General features: G+C 36.9%; 1 long non-coding RNA gene across 1 annotated transcript in view; it reads left to right on the top strand.

Annotated features, from left to right (window-relative positions):
* The first annotated feature begins 385 nt into the window (after nucleotides 1-385).
* LOC140620295 (uncharacterized) overlaps nucleotides 386-15,018 on the top strand; it is a 275,011-nt gene continuing 260,378 nt past the window's right edge. Inside the window, exon 1 of the long non-coding RNA XR_012020090.1 lies at nucleotides 386-816. This is a non-coding gene — a long non-coding RNA (uncharacterized lncRNA). The remainder of the gene's footprint in view (nucleotides 817-15,018) is intronic.

Raw genomic sequence — 15,018 nt, 5'->3', positions numbered from 1 at the left:
CTTCTTTGTTCTGTCACTCATTTATTGATTTAAGCACCTACCAAATGCAGGTGACATGCCAAGCATGGAGACTACCAAGCCCAAGAAGCCTCCATTCCACCCCTGAAGAGCTGCAGAGGCTGTGACTTGGTGGCTTGCCCAGGATTCTCTTTTTTAATTAGAAATTGCCTGCTTTCTCCATTTTAAACAGACTTCATCTCTGTCTGCTGTGTTATACATAGATGGCTTTATATATTTACATTATCTGCCAGATTCCTGAAGACAATAGAGTTTTAGACACCTCACTTAAATTCTATTTGTGAAGAACAGTCTCTGGGGCTGTTCTCATTTCAGACTTTAATTCTTGAATCATTATCAACCTTCCATAGCAACTGGAGACATGGAGTCTGGGAACCAAGACTAGAATGAGTGAGTTGATGGAAAATGCCTGTATGCTGACTGAATGAGGATATGGCAGCAGAATTGAATGTCCTGGTTAGAGACTGGAGCCTGGTTACAAAAACTCAGAGTCCTGGAAAGTCTGATTCTGGGTCCTGAGTGAAAAAAATTATTCCTTAGGGAAGAACTGGGAGTCACACTGACTCTTATAGGAACACATCCATGGACAAAAAAGAAAAAAAAAAAAGCAAAAGCGAAAGCGAAAAACTAACCCAAATCCCAGATGGCTGGCACTGGCATCATCACCTGGTAACTACAGGAACAATAAAGAGCCAGTTCCTAAGGATTATTCATGACCTGAGACAAGTTGGCAAAGACTTGGAAGTGTCAGATGACAAACCCCAGGATATTCTGGGTGTGAAGAAAGATGATTGGCAGGTATGAGAATTCGGGTTTGAACCAGCACCTGTTCTGTTCTAATCAGTGCCTAGAACAGTATCTGGCACATAGTGGGTACTCAATAAATATTTGTTGAATTGAATCGTTTTGTATATTTGGGATGGGTGAACTGGAGGTGGAGTAAGGTAGGGCTGTGATTTGGAGCTCATGGAATTCTCCATTATTTTCCTCTCTCCTTCCCTTCCTTCTTTCTATAAAAGTTTATTAATGAAAGGTAGAAAGGCCAAAAGGGAGTAATTTAGTCTGTTGTGCCAGAATTTGTGGGTGCAAAGACGAGCAAGTGGCTTAATATCTTAGACCTTCAGTTTCTCTATGTGTCATGAAGGGTAAAAGGAAGCTACTGAGAAGTCTGCTGCAAATTATGAGTTTTAAAGAAGAGGTGGGGGCTGGGAGTAGGCAAAGTGGATGAAGGGAGTCAAAAGGTACAAACTTCCAGTCATATGGTAATAAGTCCTGGTGAGGGGATCCCTGGGTGGTGCAGCGGTTTAGCGCCTGCCTTTGGCCCAGGGCGCGATCCTGGAGACCTGGGATCGAATCCCACATCGGGCTCCCGGTGCATGGAGCCTGCTTCTCCCTCTGCCTATGTCTCTGCCTCTCTCTCTCTCTGTGACTATCATAAATAAATTAAATTAAAAAAAATAAAATAAAATAAGTCCTGGTGATGTAATGTATGGCAAGGTGACTATAGTTGATAAAACCATATTGCATATTTGAAAGTTGCTAAGAGGGTAGATCTTAAAAGTTCTCATCACAAGAAAAAAAACAACTTGTATCTATGTGTGGTGATGAGTGTTGACTTATTGCAATTCTCTTTTTCACAGTAAATACATTTATCGAATCATTATGTTATATACTTGAAACTAATATAATGTCATATCTCAATTGTACCTCAATAAAATAGGTAAAAAGTAAAAATAGAGATCAGTTCTCCAGGACTGTGCAGCACACGTAAGCAATATATACATGTCTTAGCTATAGTATTAGACTTGTAGGAGTATTAGAAGCATGTACTGGAGAAGTGGTGTTTTTGGTATCTAATTTTCTAACTCTCCATCAACTAAAAAATGAACAAAGCAGCTGTGTGTTATCCAGATTCAGTGCAATTCAGCATTATTTATTGAGCAGTAATGGTGGACACCAATGCAAAGCTGAGTGCAAAACTACCCTCAGGTAATTTAGAATCTACAGCTCTAAACAATGTTCTTCTAACTACAGCAGCAGTTAAGCATGGTGTAAGATGAACTGTGTAAAAAAAAAAAAAAAAAAAGGACCTCTCCAGGGAAAGCTGACTGACTGTGTCCTGAGGCCAGACAAGGTGGCATTAACTTGGAAAATATGTCAGAACATGGTTGTTAGCTTGTTGAATCTGTTTTTCAGATTGATATTAAACAAATCCACAAGACTACCCTCCAAACCCAGACTGGCCAAAAAAAATGCTAGTAAAAGTTATGTGCATTTTAAAAGGACAAAAAAATGTTCTCTCAATTGGAAACCTAATAGAAAGCAAATAAGGATTTACAACTGTTGGACTGTCAAGAAATAGCCACCATTTAATAACAACAATGGCAATAATAATAATAACAGAACTCACTTATATAGAGGGCCTGCTCTAAGCCAATTGCTATGTTAATCTTTTTGTCCACATTCATCGCTGCATTTAGAGGCCTTACAGCAACCTTGAAAGAAGGGGTAGTTGTTCAAGAACAATAAATGTGGAAGCCAGGACTCATAATAATTAACTAACTTGTCTAAGGCTACAAACTAGTAAAATATAACCAGATCATTAATGCAGGTCAGTTTTGTTCCATATATGGTTCTTACCCTTCATCACTTTTTCTCCCCATCCCATATTCATAAGCAGGGGAAAAGAAGATGAGCATATTTTTATTTGTGTTGCACAATTTATATAGGGTTATTTCATCTAAGTTTCAAAACATCCTTGCACAATTGCTAGCATAGTGGAAACAGTATTTCCACTTAGAGGAAGAAACTATGACTCAGAGAGGCAGTGTAATTTCTCTGGAGTCACAACATGTCTGGGACTAGAGCTCATGTCACCTTGACCCCAAAGTCACCCTCATTCCATTATACTAATGGATCTTCTACTTATTGAGCATCTCTTCTTGCTAGGCACAATACTAGAAACATTTTTGAAAAGTGTCACTAATCCTCGTAAATACACGTAGGAAAGATATTTTGAGGCCCATTTTGTTGATGGGGAGGTTTAAGTAAATGGCTGGTCATCAAAAGTCAGCAAACTAAGATCTAGCACAATTCTTGAAGCCTCCCAGATAGCCATATTTAGTGATTATTTGTATGAAATGATTTGGGAAGTACTAAGGAGTCTCTTATACATTTTGTCCTCCCCATATGCTTGCTACAAGGATCATAATTCCACCATTAGACATTTATTTATTTGGACTAGGCAATTTCTCCCTAGGGTCAGAAAAGGTTACTATAAAGATAAAGATTTATATGAGGAAAACAGAGAAAGGGATCTTTTTGAAATATGGGGTCCACTTTCAAAGGACTAGCCTGAGTGGGGAGCCCCAAAGGGGAACTCTAGGAAACTAGAGGCCAGCAGAAGGCATGGCAATGTTATGGGAAAGCGTGAGAGCATCTGACCCTGCCAGTGGGGTATGTGGGAGGGCATACTGGTGTGAGCGTCATTCTCAAACATGAGGCTCACATGGAGGCACAGATTGCTGTGCACTATAGATTCTAATTCAGTAGGTCTAGGGTGGAGTCTGAGAATTTGCTTCTCTAACAAATTCTAGGGACCAGCAACCTCTATAGCTTGGTACTGAGAATCATATAGTAAAATGGTGTCTGGAGGGTGGGGACAAATGGCTGGTATTATGGTGTTTGGTCCTATTTTGCTAGGTATTATATACAAGGTGCAGTAGGAGAAAGTACATAGATAAGGGAAGGAGAAGTCAATAGGAATTATCGACTTTCTTTTCCTTGGCACCAAATATCTTATATTGTCTCTCTCGTCTGTAAACTAAACACATGTAAGGAAAACACAGTTAGTGCCTTCTATGAGCATATATTCAAACAAGGCAAAAAACAGAACTGGAATTTAATACATGTGTTAGAAGTAACTCAGAAACAACATACATACACCTAGATAGAACTAAAACAGTCATTTATTAATTGAAAAAAATCCCAATTTCTTCCTTTTGTAGATGGTCTACATTGTTGGCTAAAATATCAGAAAAGAGATCCTAATGGTAATGCATTTGTATAAAACATAGATTCATTTTCTCTTTAATTATGTCACTTAAACTTTACAGACTTTGATTTGGTCCTAAATTCCAGACACTACCTGACCTTGTGAATTTAAGGCACAAAACAGGTGGCTCAGAATTCTTGGTTGTTTATTTCCATCTATCCCAGAGAGTCCGTGTGCTTAATCACTGATGGATGATGTGTGATGAATTTTCAGTGAATGCCTCTGAGTGGACTGTTCTGACTTGCAGCTCAGAGAGAAGCTGGAACAGCAAGCAAAGGAGAAGGTTGCAAATCCCTTAATGAAATTTTTAATAAAAGCAGCTTTGAATGCATGCCTTTTTCAAATCATTGCATCCAACCATTTTTGAGAGTCGACATAACTGATCAAGAGAGTGAGTATTAAGGATGCAAAAAGACAGCACAATTAAAGAGAGAGGCACATTGGGAAAATGTGAAGGCCAGAGAGTAGTAGCTTTGAACCTGGATCAGGAAATTTTCATGGTGGCTAATACTCATGGAGATTTTTAGGAGGCTGATTTTTCAGTTCCATAATCTTGAAGAATCTTGAAGAATAATCTTTGTATTCACCAGCACATCACTCTATTCCTAGAATTTTTATAGTGAGAGGAAGAAAACTTTGTCCAGGAATGTCCCAGGGCCTGCTGTTTGCCAGGAGAGCAGTGGGAACTGGGAGTCAATGAAGAAGCAAGCTGTGTGTAGGTACTTGCTGAATGCCAAATGGTCAACCTCACTTCCTTTGTAGGCTGCCTTTGCTGCACACTCCACTGAGTCCTTTTCCCATGATGCTGAAATCAGGTGATGAACTTCATTATTGATAGGCAGATGTCAGACTGTCCCAGTCAAAAAGGATGATCAGGAGACAGCAGGGGTCTCCTGGAGATACTTCTGTGACACTTAGACCCCACCACTGTTCCTACCTCTCACAGTGGAAAAGGCAGTGGGTCTGGTCTCTGAAATAAGGGCTAACGGCAGATTCTTTTTTCTTTATTTAAAAATAAGCATTGTTTGAAGACTTCCTCAGACCCAGGACACAGGTATGGGTTGACCTGAAAGGTCCTTGTGGTCTTCCCTAACAAATGTAATTAAAAAAAAAAACAGCAGTGTGGCAAGCCCACCAAATGAGAAAGACAATGAGGGCAGGCACAATTGTCTTCCCAACAATTATTTGCAGACATCTAATAAATTCTCCTCTGAAGCAGCAATCAAGCCAATTCTTCCTTTTGGCAAGACGTTTAACTGCTGCACAGAAATAGCTGTAATCAGACCGAGATTAGAACAGAGGGAGGCTTACTTTATGTATTTCCTCCTGTAGTTTTTGAACAAGTGTATGTGGTACTAGGCAAGTTGGTTTCCCGACAGTCCTGTGTATCCACCCAACAGGAGTCCTCATTCATTGACATATTTATTATATGTGCAGTGGAAAGTTTCCCCTTGCCCCATTTTTGAATCTTTTGTGTTTTATCAAAAACAGAATGGAATACCCTCTCTGTATGTTTACACTGCAAGTGTGTGTTGGGGGTATCTTTAAGAACCCCACCGAGGTATAATTCATTTCAGGCTGTTTTATGGGGGAGGGAAAAGAAAGGGAATGAGAAGAAAAGATTTTTTTTTTTCAAAAAAGGATTTTGTGGCTTTTGGCACTGCTAATAATTTGTGTGGAAAAATAATGTTTTCTTGTGTGTTTAATCCTGTGCCAGAGCAGCTGCTGGTGCAGTAGCGTTCTGCAACAAATTAGAGGGCAGTTAAAGCGAGATTTTCCACCATCAAGAACAAAGCAAGGCCAGTTAGCATGAGGACAGCTTGTTCTAGTTGCTAATGTGCTTAAAAACTTGCTGCACATAATTTGAAACAGCCTTTGTGTGAGGATGCCATGGCTCTAGTTTCTGAGGTCCTAGTTCTAATTCCAAATCAAATGGAAGCAGCTGAATTAGTAAAATGACAAGTTATGCGCTGACATCGTCTGCCCTGGCTACAAAGATAAGTTTTTTCTTCATTGCCATCAATATGAAAGTTAATTCCCCTCAATATTAAAATATTTAATGGATGACAGCTGTCTGAAATATGAAGCCTGCAGCCCCTTATTTACCAAAGGAGAGCTCTCAATAACTCTGTGGCAGCTCTAACACACTTACAAATTATTTAAAGATGTATTACCTTTGCTGGTAAGGAAGCAGATGTTAAAAAGATTCAGCGCCTCCTTAAAAGTTGATCTGAATCTCAAGAGTTTTAATCAATGTAGCTTTTTATTTCACTGGGTTGGAATTAAATGGGATTCCTTGGTTGAAATGCATTGGAAAAGAGCGTGCTGTAGTCCAAATACCTTTCGGTGCCTAGAATTTAAAACTTTCATTTGTAACTCGGATAGGCTGTAGAGAATTAAATCTAGGTGGGAGAGAAATAGGAGAAGGCAGACTTTCAGTTGGAATTTTTGCCTACTTAAACATGGGCCGGGCACAGCTGTAGTGGTGAGAGGTTTTCGACCCTGGGTGAGCAAGAAATGAGGCCTCAGCTCCCAAATTCACATTCATCAGGCTGAATATTAAGTTCCTCTTAAAGGCCAAGTGCACCGCTGACACCCTCACTAATAGGATTTCAAATGTCCTAGTTGTAGCTAGTCTAGAAAATACTAATGAAGGACACTAAGGTCTAAAGAAGGCCTCGAAATCTCAGAGATCAAAATTTTTGGGAGCCTGTATACACTTGCACGAGAATGATGGGATTTTGGCAAAAATAAATTAAATCGCAGAATTTTCATTCAAAGGAAGCTTAGGAAACCTATCTTCAATCCACATTATACCCTTAGCACCTGGAGTTGGAAAATTGTACACTTTTTGTCTACGTGATGTCAAATGTAGGCTTATCTGGATTAATTTTCTTTTAGAAAAAAATGCAAATTGGCCAAATATTTAGTATTTATGAACATTTATCTATCTCTAGGGTGAACTAAAATAAGCTAGAAATTAGGAATTGGAATAGAAAAAGTGTGCATAAGACTTCTTAACAAACAGGGAAAAATGAGCAGCTGTTTATTTGGTGAAAAGCTTGTGTAGTTTTATGTGGTTTTGTGCAGGTTGTACACTGCACAACTCAAGGTGGGTACTCTTGTTTGTTTTCTGTGTGAATGCTATCAAAGACTTATGTGGCTTACAGTTTGTATGGCCATGTATGTTTGTACCTGAATTGGTGTGATTTTAAGGTACATGGACAGTTTCATTTGTCTAAATCTTCTGCTATTTTGATCTGGTTAACTTGGTTAGCTTGTCTAAGTAACTTTTATAAGGGATAAGATTTAAATAGTTTATATAGGGGATAGTATCAGTGAAGAATCATACTCTAGTTAGTTGACACATTAACTTCCCCATATACTTTTGGTAAAGAAGACATTGTCTCTATTAGAAATCAGAATGTTTAAAGAAAGGAATATAGGAAAGATCTATTTTAATGGTGAAATAGCAAAATATTGGAAGCTTATGGGGCTGTTGCTTAGAAAGAAGCATAATATGTATCCTAGGCAGCAAAGAAATAGTTTAAGATAACGGAGAACTTTGGTTGAAACGATACAGAAAAGAGGAAGTAAACGGCATATTTCAGAACGGTTCATAAGGCTATCCTAATTGAAGAAGCAAGTATTCATTTAAATTTTCCAATTATTTCTGCCTCCAGATTAGTATAAAAAGGCCTGCAGAAATATTTTAAAATAATTTCTTGTCCGCTTCTACAAAGGCTAATTGGTCTTCCCAAGATACAGCATTTCATCAAATACTTACTGGGCACTTCTTATTGAAGAGATGTGTTGGAACATGCAATGGGACATGCATAGTTCCTGACCTCAGCTTGCCGGCATTTAAAGAGACATAAAGTAAGCTAAGCATGTTAACATCAGCATAGAGAGTTCTAAGGATTTTTAAAAAAGGTAGAGATCACAAATTATTGGGGGGAGGATCAAAAGTTTTCAAAAGTGATATCGCTGTAGTAGATGGGTCTCAATGGACAGCATGACTAGTCACTGGGACTAGAACTAGGTAGAACAGGCTCTGAAACCCTGAGAACTGTAAGAATTTATGTGGGCTGAAAAATTTTCAAGTATCTTAAAATTAAATTAGGATTTCATTTGTTTTGCTCATGTTTTTATGCTAGCTATTCTTGTTGTCTTTAGGAGAGAAGTAGGTTAAAAAATGTAATGGCAAGGGTTAAGGGTAATATTGATATAATAAATATTTTTGTGACATAACCCTGAATTCTCCATTTCCTCTCAGGAAAATATAGTTATTCCTTTTTCAGTCATGCTCATGTTGAACCTTTAACCCCCTAAACTTCATCTGCAACATCATTCTGAACAAACAACACATAAGCTATCTCTAGTCTCTTTTGATCTATTTTGTTTTGCTCAATCTTGTTGAGACCCTTTGAGATACTGTGTAGAGCATAATTCAGAATTACCCTACTGAGGGGTAAAGGATTTGGGGATAGCTATTTCCCAACTCCTATCTCTCATGAGTTACTCCAGAGAGTAACTTTCTGGGATTTCCTGAGCGTATGGGCCATGCTCCAATGGCCAGATAATGCCTCAGGCAGAGAGATGTAGGAAAGCATTGGCTTGTAAGGGAAGTATCTACAAGTGATCTCAGCAGGGCTCATGGGATATGGGTAAGGCACCAACAGAGTCCACTATGGTGTAATCCTTATAAAAAAGAAAAAAAAAAAAAGAAAGAAAGAAATGATTCTGTGTCAATGTGGAGTTTAATGAAGTAAAATAAATTTCTTTACCATTCAACTTCTCAGTAATTTTAATAGTCATTAAGAATATTCCAAAAAGGAATAGATTATGCAGGTTGTATCAAGTTTACTTGAACATAGGACACACTTTTGACAAGCATCTTGCAAAGCTAACACATAGGATGTGTTTTGTAAATACTTCATTTCTGTATTCACATAGTGTGTCTATGTTTAAGTCACACTCTTTGACCCTGGATGGGAAGAGGGAGATGTAGAGGTAAACCTGACTTGAATCTGCTGTTAGGTTGCCTGTGATCCATTAGGGAAGATAAGATACATGTGACAATTGTAATGTAAACTCATAAGGAAATAAGGGGATATAACAGATTAAAGAAAAAAAAAGATTATTTCTAGTTGAAACACAAGGAAGACTTCCTGAGTGAAGAGGCATTGACCTGGACCTTGAATTTATTTTGGGCTTGGGGAATTTTAAGAGAGAGGACGGTAGCAAATCATTCTAGACTAAGGAAGCAATATAAGCAAAGGCATGGAGGATAGAATGGAGAACAGTGTCCTTCTATTATAGATACTCTTAAAGTCTACAAAAGGTAGGCTGGAAGGCACGAATAAAACATTATCTAAAACTTCTTTCAATAATAAATTATGTGTATGTGTGTACATGTGTATACACACAACAATTATTATGTTTCTGAAGGACCTTTCCATGTTGACTTACAACCTTATATTCTTTTTGGTGAATCTAAAAATAGTTCAAATGTTAGGGAACTGTCTGGTATTCTCTAGGCAGCTCCCATAGGATCTCATCACTCTCATTACATCTGTATCTGTTATAGCTGCTGCCTTAACCCTACCAATGCCAGGAGCTACTGTATTCCAGGATCTGTCCATTTTGCCCTAAAACTCAAAAACGTTGCATCTACTCCTTCAACCTAAACACTTTCGTTCAAATGCTTAGGTGGCTACTTGCAGTGAAAGGCCAAGGTGATTATTTCAGTTCTCATGTCAGCCAGGGTAAGAATGATTGATTGCAGTGAAGCTCTCTGCTCCTGGTAAAATAATTTAAAACACATGTAATTCTATTGTTAAAAATATACCAAAAGTTTCAAGGAAAAAATTTGATAAAATACTTTTCATTTTTAAAATGTTGCCTTATGCAGATATATACATATTTTAGTTCCAAAAAGTCATCCCAATTTTATATTCTTATTTCTTAATGTACCTCATTTTTTATGTTTCTCCATATTATTTTTAATTTTTATCAAAGCATCTCTTTTTAAAGGATAATTTGATTGTTTTTGCAAAATTTATGAGTGGTTAGTATAAAAATGTCAATCAAAATTCAAAACTACAAAAGAAAGTAAAAAAAAAACCCTCAAAATTCCACATCCCAAAATAACTGTCATTAACATTTATTATACATCTTTTTAGTCATACTGGCATTTTGTTTCAGCAAGAAAGGCAGATAAAGCGAAACCAAGGTAATTGCTGAACTTTATATAAATCCCTCTTTAACGCAAATAGGAGGCTTCCTAAAATGTTTCTATAAAGTTTCTTATCAAATCAGTATGGATAGACCATAAAAGAATAGAGTATTTTTTTTGCCTCTTTAGTTATGTGTTCCAAAGTTTACTCTATCTTTAAAGATGAGACAATTAAACTTCCCATTTCCCCACTCATTTTTGTATTTGTATTGTTATATTATTATTTTAATATCATCGAGTTATATTTACAGTCTGTTCTGTAACCATAATTTTTAGAATCCTGATTTTTTTTTCATTCACCTCTTGCTTATTGGATAAAGGCCTCTTACATTTTATATTCCTAAGTTCTTTCATGCTTTAGAAAAGCATTGTCCAGTAGAACTTTTTTTGATGATGGAAATGTTCTGCATTTGTGTTAATACAGTAACTACCAGCCATATTTGGCTGTTGAACATTTGGAATGTGGCCAGTGTGACTAAGGAACTGAATGTTAAGTTTTACTTAATTTCAGTTAATTTAAATTTTAATAGCCACATATGGCTAGTGGCTGCCATATTAGATAACAACTGTCTTTAATGCTTGTGCATATTTTCATGTATTCTATATCTTTATATCAAAGATACAGATTCTCAGAACATAGTTTCCTTTAGAATTTTGTAGGCATTAAGTATTACATTGAAAAATTCTGAGGCTATTCTGGGTTTTTCTTCCCTGTTTGACAATATTTCTATTTTAAGAGATCCCAGGCAGGGGGAGGCAGTCTAGAGCTGTTACAGAGGATTCATGATATTTTAAACTTTTTTCCATATTTACCAATCAATACTAATAACAAGATTGCATGTCCACATGGCTATGTCAACATGGAGAGGTTTTATATTTTCAGGGTAGTAGATTATTATTCTCTTTCTCACAAAAGAGAAATTTGGAGAGCTTAAATAATTTTTCTAATGTTACACAGACAGTAAAATGCAAGAAATATAGTTTGCATCCAAATCTGTTACTACTTTTTCTACCACTCTTAGCAATTTAATATTGTTTAGCAGCAAAAATTCTTTACAAAAAATGAAATCTTGTGTAGAATTCTAAAATACAAACTATTTAAAATTGCTTTTAATTCTATAAATATATCTTAAATTTCAGATTTAAAACATTTATTGTTAAAAAGTCAATCTGTGAGAATAATGAGACTGTTTTAGCCAATACCAAAATTTGAAATCTGAGCTCATGACTAAAAGTTATAGGGAGAAGAAATGTGTGGGAAATATCAGAAAGGGAGACATAACGTAAAGACTGCTAACTCTGGGAAACGAACTAGGGGTGGTAGAAGGGGAGGAGGGCGGGGGTGGGAGTGATTGGGTGACGGGCACTGGGGGTTATTCTGTATGTTGGTAAATTGAACACCAATAAAAAAAAATTTAAAAAAAAGTTATAGTCTTATATTAGTTAGCATCCAACATATTTCTATTTGGTTTTATTTACCCTATCATGGAATTCTTTACTCATGCAGATACATAGTTGTAATGGTCACCCTTTTTTTAATGACATGCATTCAGTTCAGGGTATTACTCAGTTAAACGGATCCAAATACTTAAAAGAGGAACAGTAGAAAAAGTTTGGTTTTCAAGTTAAGTCATAATCACATCTAATAAGTGCTTGAATTTCTTAACATCAAAAGGAAGGTCAGTCCCTAACTTACAGTAAACATCAAAGCTATCTATAGTATGCTTCAATTGTAATTGAATCAGTGACTATTGAATTATGTCAAGGGCTTGTGCCAAGTAGACGTGTATGAGTCTTCCGGGTACATGACTGAGCAGAATGTCCTGTGATGTAGCAAGTATTTGCTTGGGTGCTTTTATACAAGGGAATTATTTATTTACTTATATTTTAGAAGATATTTTTAAATTTATTTATTCATGAGAAACAGACATAGGCAGAGACACCGGCAGAGGGAGAAGCAGGCTCCCTGCAGGGAGCCCGATGCGGGACTCAATCCCGGTACCCCAGGATCACAACCGGAGCCAAAGGCAGATGCTCAACCACTGAGCTACACAGGTACCTGAGGGAACCTTTTAAAAGATGGCAGTAGTTTTTTCAATGATACACTTATAAAAGATCATAAAATGCATAAGGCTAGTAAGGGAGGCCTTCTTCTGATATGTATGAAAAATAATAAATGGATTAACCAGGCAGGATAAGTTAAATTTTTGTGATCTCAGTGTCATATAACCTGATCATTGCATATGAAATTCTGTATCCTGTTTTTCTAAACACAGTCTAAATTATTGAAATATGCTTGAAACTCTATTTGAAACAAATAACCCATAAGACACTATTGAACATAGTTGGACATACCTTGTAGCCTCACTGTGCCTTCATAGTTGCAATTATTTATTTCTGTGGAGCATCTATCAAAAACATTGCCTGATTTTGCTCCTTAGCTCATTATTCATGTTCTTTCTTTTGTGACCAGCATAAAAGAGGGTACTCACTTGAACCTGGTTATTTTGACTTTGCAAAGAGTTAGAATCACTTTTTCTGATTTCACATCTCGTAGACCTTGGAGCAAGATGTGTGTGTGTGTGTGTGTGTGTGTGTGTGCATGTGAGTGCGTGCATACTATGTGTTAGTTATAAAAAGCTAATATACATTTTTGGAGCTAGTGGATGAAAAAATTGTCTAGGGTGATTATATTGTATATTAAAAAAATCCAGGTAAGATCCTTAAGTGGTCAGCTCTTGCTGTGAGGGGTGCCCAAACTTTTTCGCTAGTACAAATCAACTTTTGATAGCTCTGTAAAGGAATCTCAGAACTGGACATTCCTTTCCTCTGGCTTTCTCTTTGGTTTGTAATTCCATGCTTCTGTGATTCCTTAATCTTATTCATAGTCTTTTTTTTTACCTCCTTTACTAAAGTAGGGCAGGTCCATGCGATCAAAGGGAATACGGATTAGATCTGTGTAGACAGTAAAGTTTGAAGTATACAGAGGTCAAATCATACACTCTGACTTCAAATTGTGCATGGTAGCAGGCTTGCTCTTCTCAGTTGAGAAACAGCTCAAGTGTTGGTCCAGATTATGAAGTGCTTTTTCCAAATTCGGAGGGTGGACATCCAAAGAGGGCTAATATCACTTACTGCTAACTCTCACTTGCAGTCTGAGATTGGGATAGATGTATTCATTGAATGAATGAAAGTAGGGAGATTGGAGGACATGTAGCCTACCACCTTCATCTGACAGATGGGAAAACTGAAGCCCACAGAGGTGCAATGGATTCTCTAAAGGCATAAGCCAAGTGAGTGCCAGCCCAAATCTCACTAGTTAAGCACTTACTATTCAACCAGACCTTGTCCTTGACTCTGCAAAGTAGACATAGACCTTGTCTCCAAGGAGATGATTATATAGTGTGAGAAAGGCACTTGAAGAGAAATTTCAGTACAGAGTGCTAAGAGTGGAATAGATTTTCTTAAAGTGATTTTGTCATTTTATTTAATCTCCTAAGGACCTACTTCTACTACTGCTTCCGTATCTATAATCACTAGCCAACATTTGTATGCATGATCATTTTATTACTTAGAAACTCCCTTAAGGTAAGTACTATTATTTACACTATTTTATGGATAAGTAAGCCTAAGGAAAGTAAGCTGCTTGTCTGCAAGTGTAATGTACAAAACCCTAAAAGCATGTGACTGCTTCAAATTCCCTCTCCCCCAAAAAAGTACTGTCAGAAGAATAAGAAGCCCAGCTACAGACTGGGAGAAAATATTGATAAAAGACACATTTGATAAGGACTGTTGCCCAAAATATACAAAGAGGTCTATATTTTTTATATATTTTTTAAGTTTTAATTTTAATTCCAGTTAGTTAACATACAGTGTTATATTAGTTTCAGGTGCACAGGGTAGTAATTCAACACTTCCATGCATCACCCTGTGATCATCCTGACAAGTGCATTTCTCAATCCACATCACCTACCTCTTTAACCCATCCCTCCACCCACTCCTGTCTCTGGTAACCATTAATTCTCTATAATTTAGAGTCTGCTTCTTGATTTCTCTCTCTCTCTCTTATTTTTCTCCCTTTGCTTTTTGTTTTGTTTCTGAAATTCCACATATGAGTGAAATGATATGGTATTTGTCCTTTTCTGACTGACTTATTTCACCTAGCATTATCTTTTTTTCATTCATCTATTAATGGACACTTGGATTGCTTCTGTATCTTGGCTATTGTAAATAATACTACTTTAAATGTAGGGGTGCATCTATCCCTTTGAATTGATGTTTCTGTATTCTTTGGGTAAGTACCCAGTAATGTGGTTGCTGAATCATAAAGTAGCTCTATTTTTAACTTTTCAAGAAACTTCTATACTGTTTTTCAGAGTGGCTGCACCAATTTGCTTTCCCACCAACAATGAAAGAGGCTTTCCCTTTCTCCGCATCCTTGCCAAGACCTGTTGTTTCTTATATTGTTGATTTTAGCCATTCTGACATGTGTGAAGTGAGATTGCATTGTAGTTTTGACTTGCATTTCTTTGATGATAAATGATGATGAGCATCTTTCCATGTGTCTTTCAGCCATCTATGTTTTCTTTGGAGAAATGTCTGTTCCTGTCTTCTGTCAATTTTTAATTGGATTATATGTTTTTTGGGTGTTGAGTTTTATAAGTTCCTTAAATATATTGGATACTAACCCTTTATCAGTTCCATCATT

Source organism: Canis lupus, chromosome 1 (assembly GCF_048164855.1).
Source record: "Canis lupus baileyi chromosome 1, mCanLup2.hap1, whole genome shotgun sequence".
NCBI classification, from domain to species: Eukaryota; Metazoa; Chordata; class Mammalia; order Carnivora; family Canidae; genus Canis; species Canis lupus.
The sequence above is the reverse complement of the archived record's forward strand: the minus strand, read 5'-3'. Positions and strand labels throughout refer to the sequence as shown.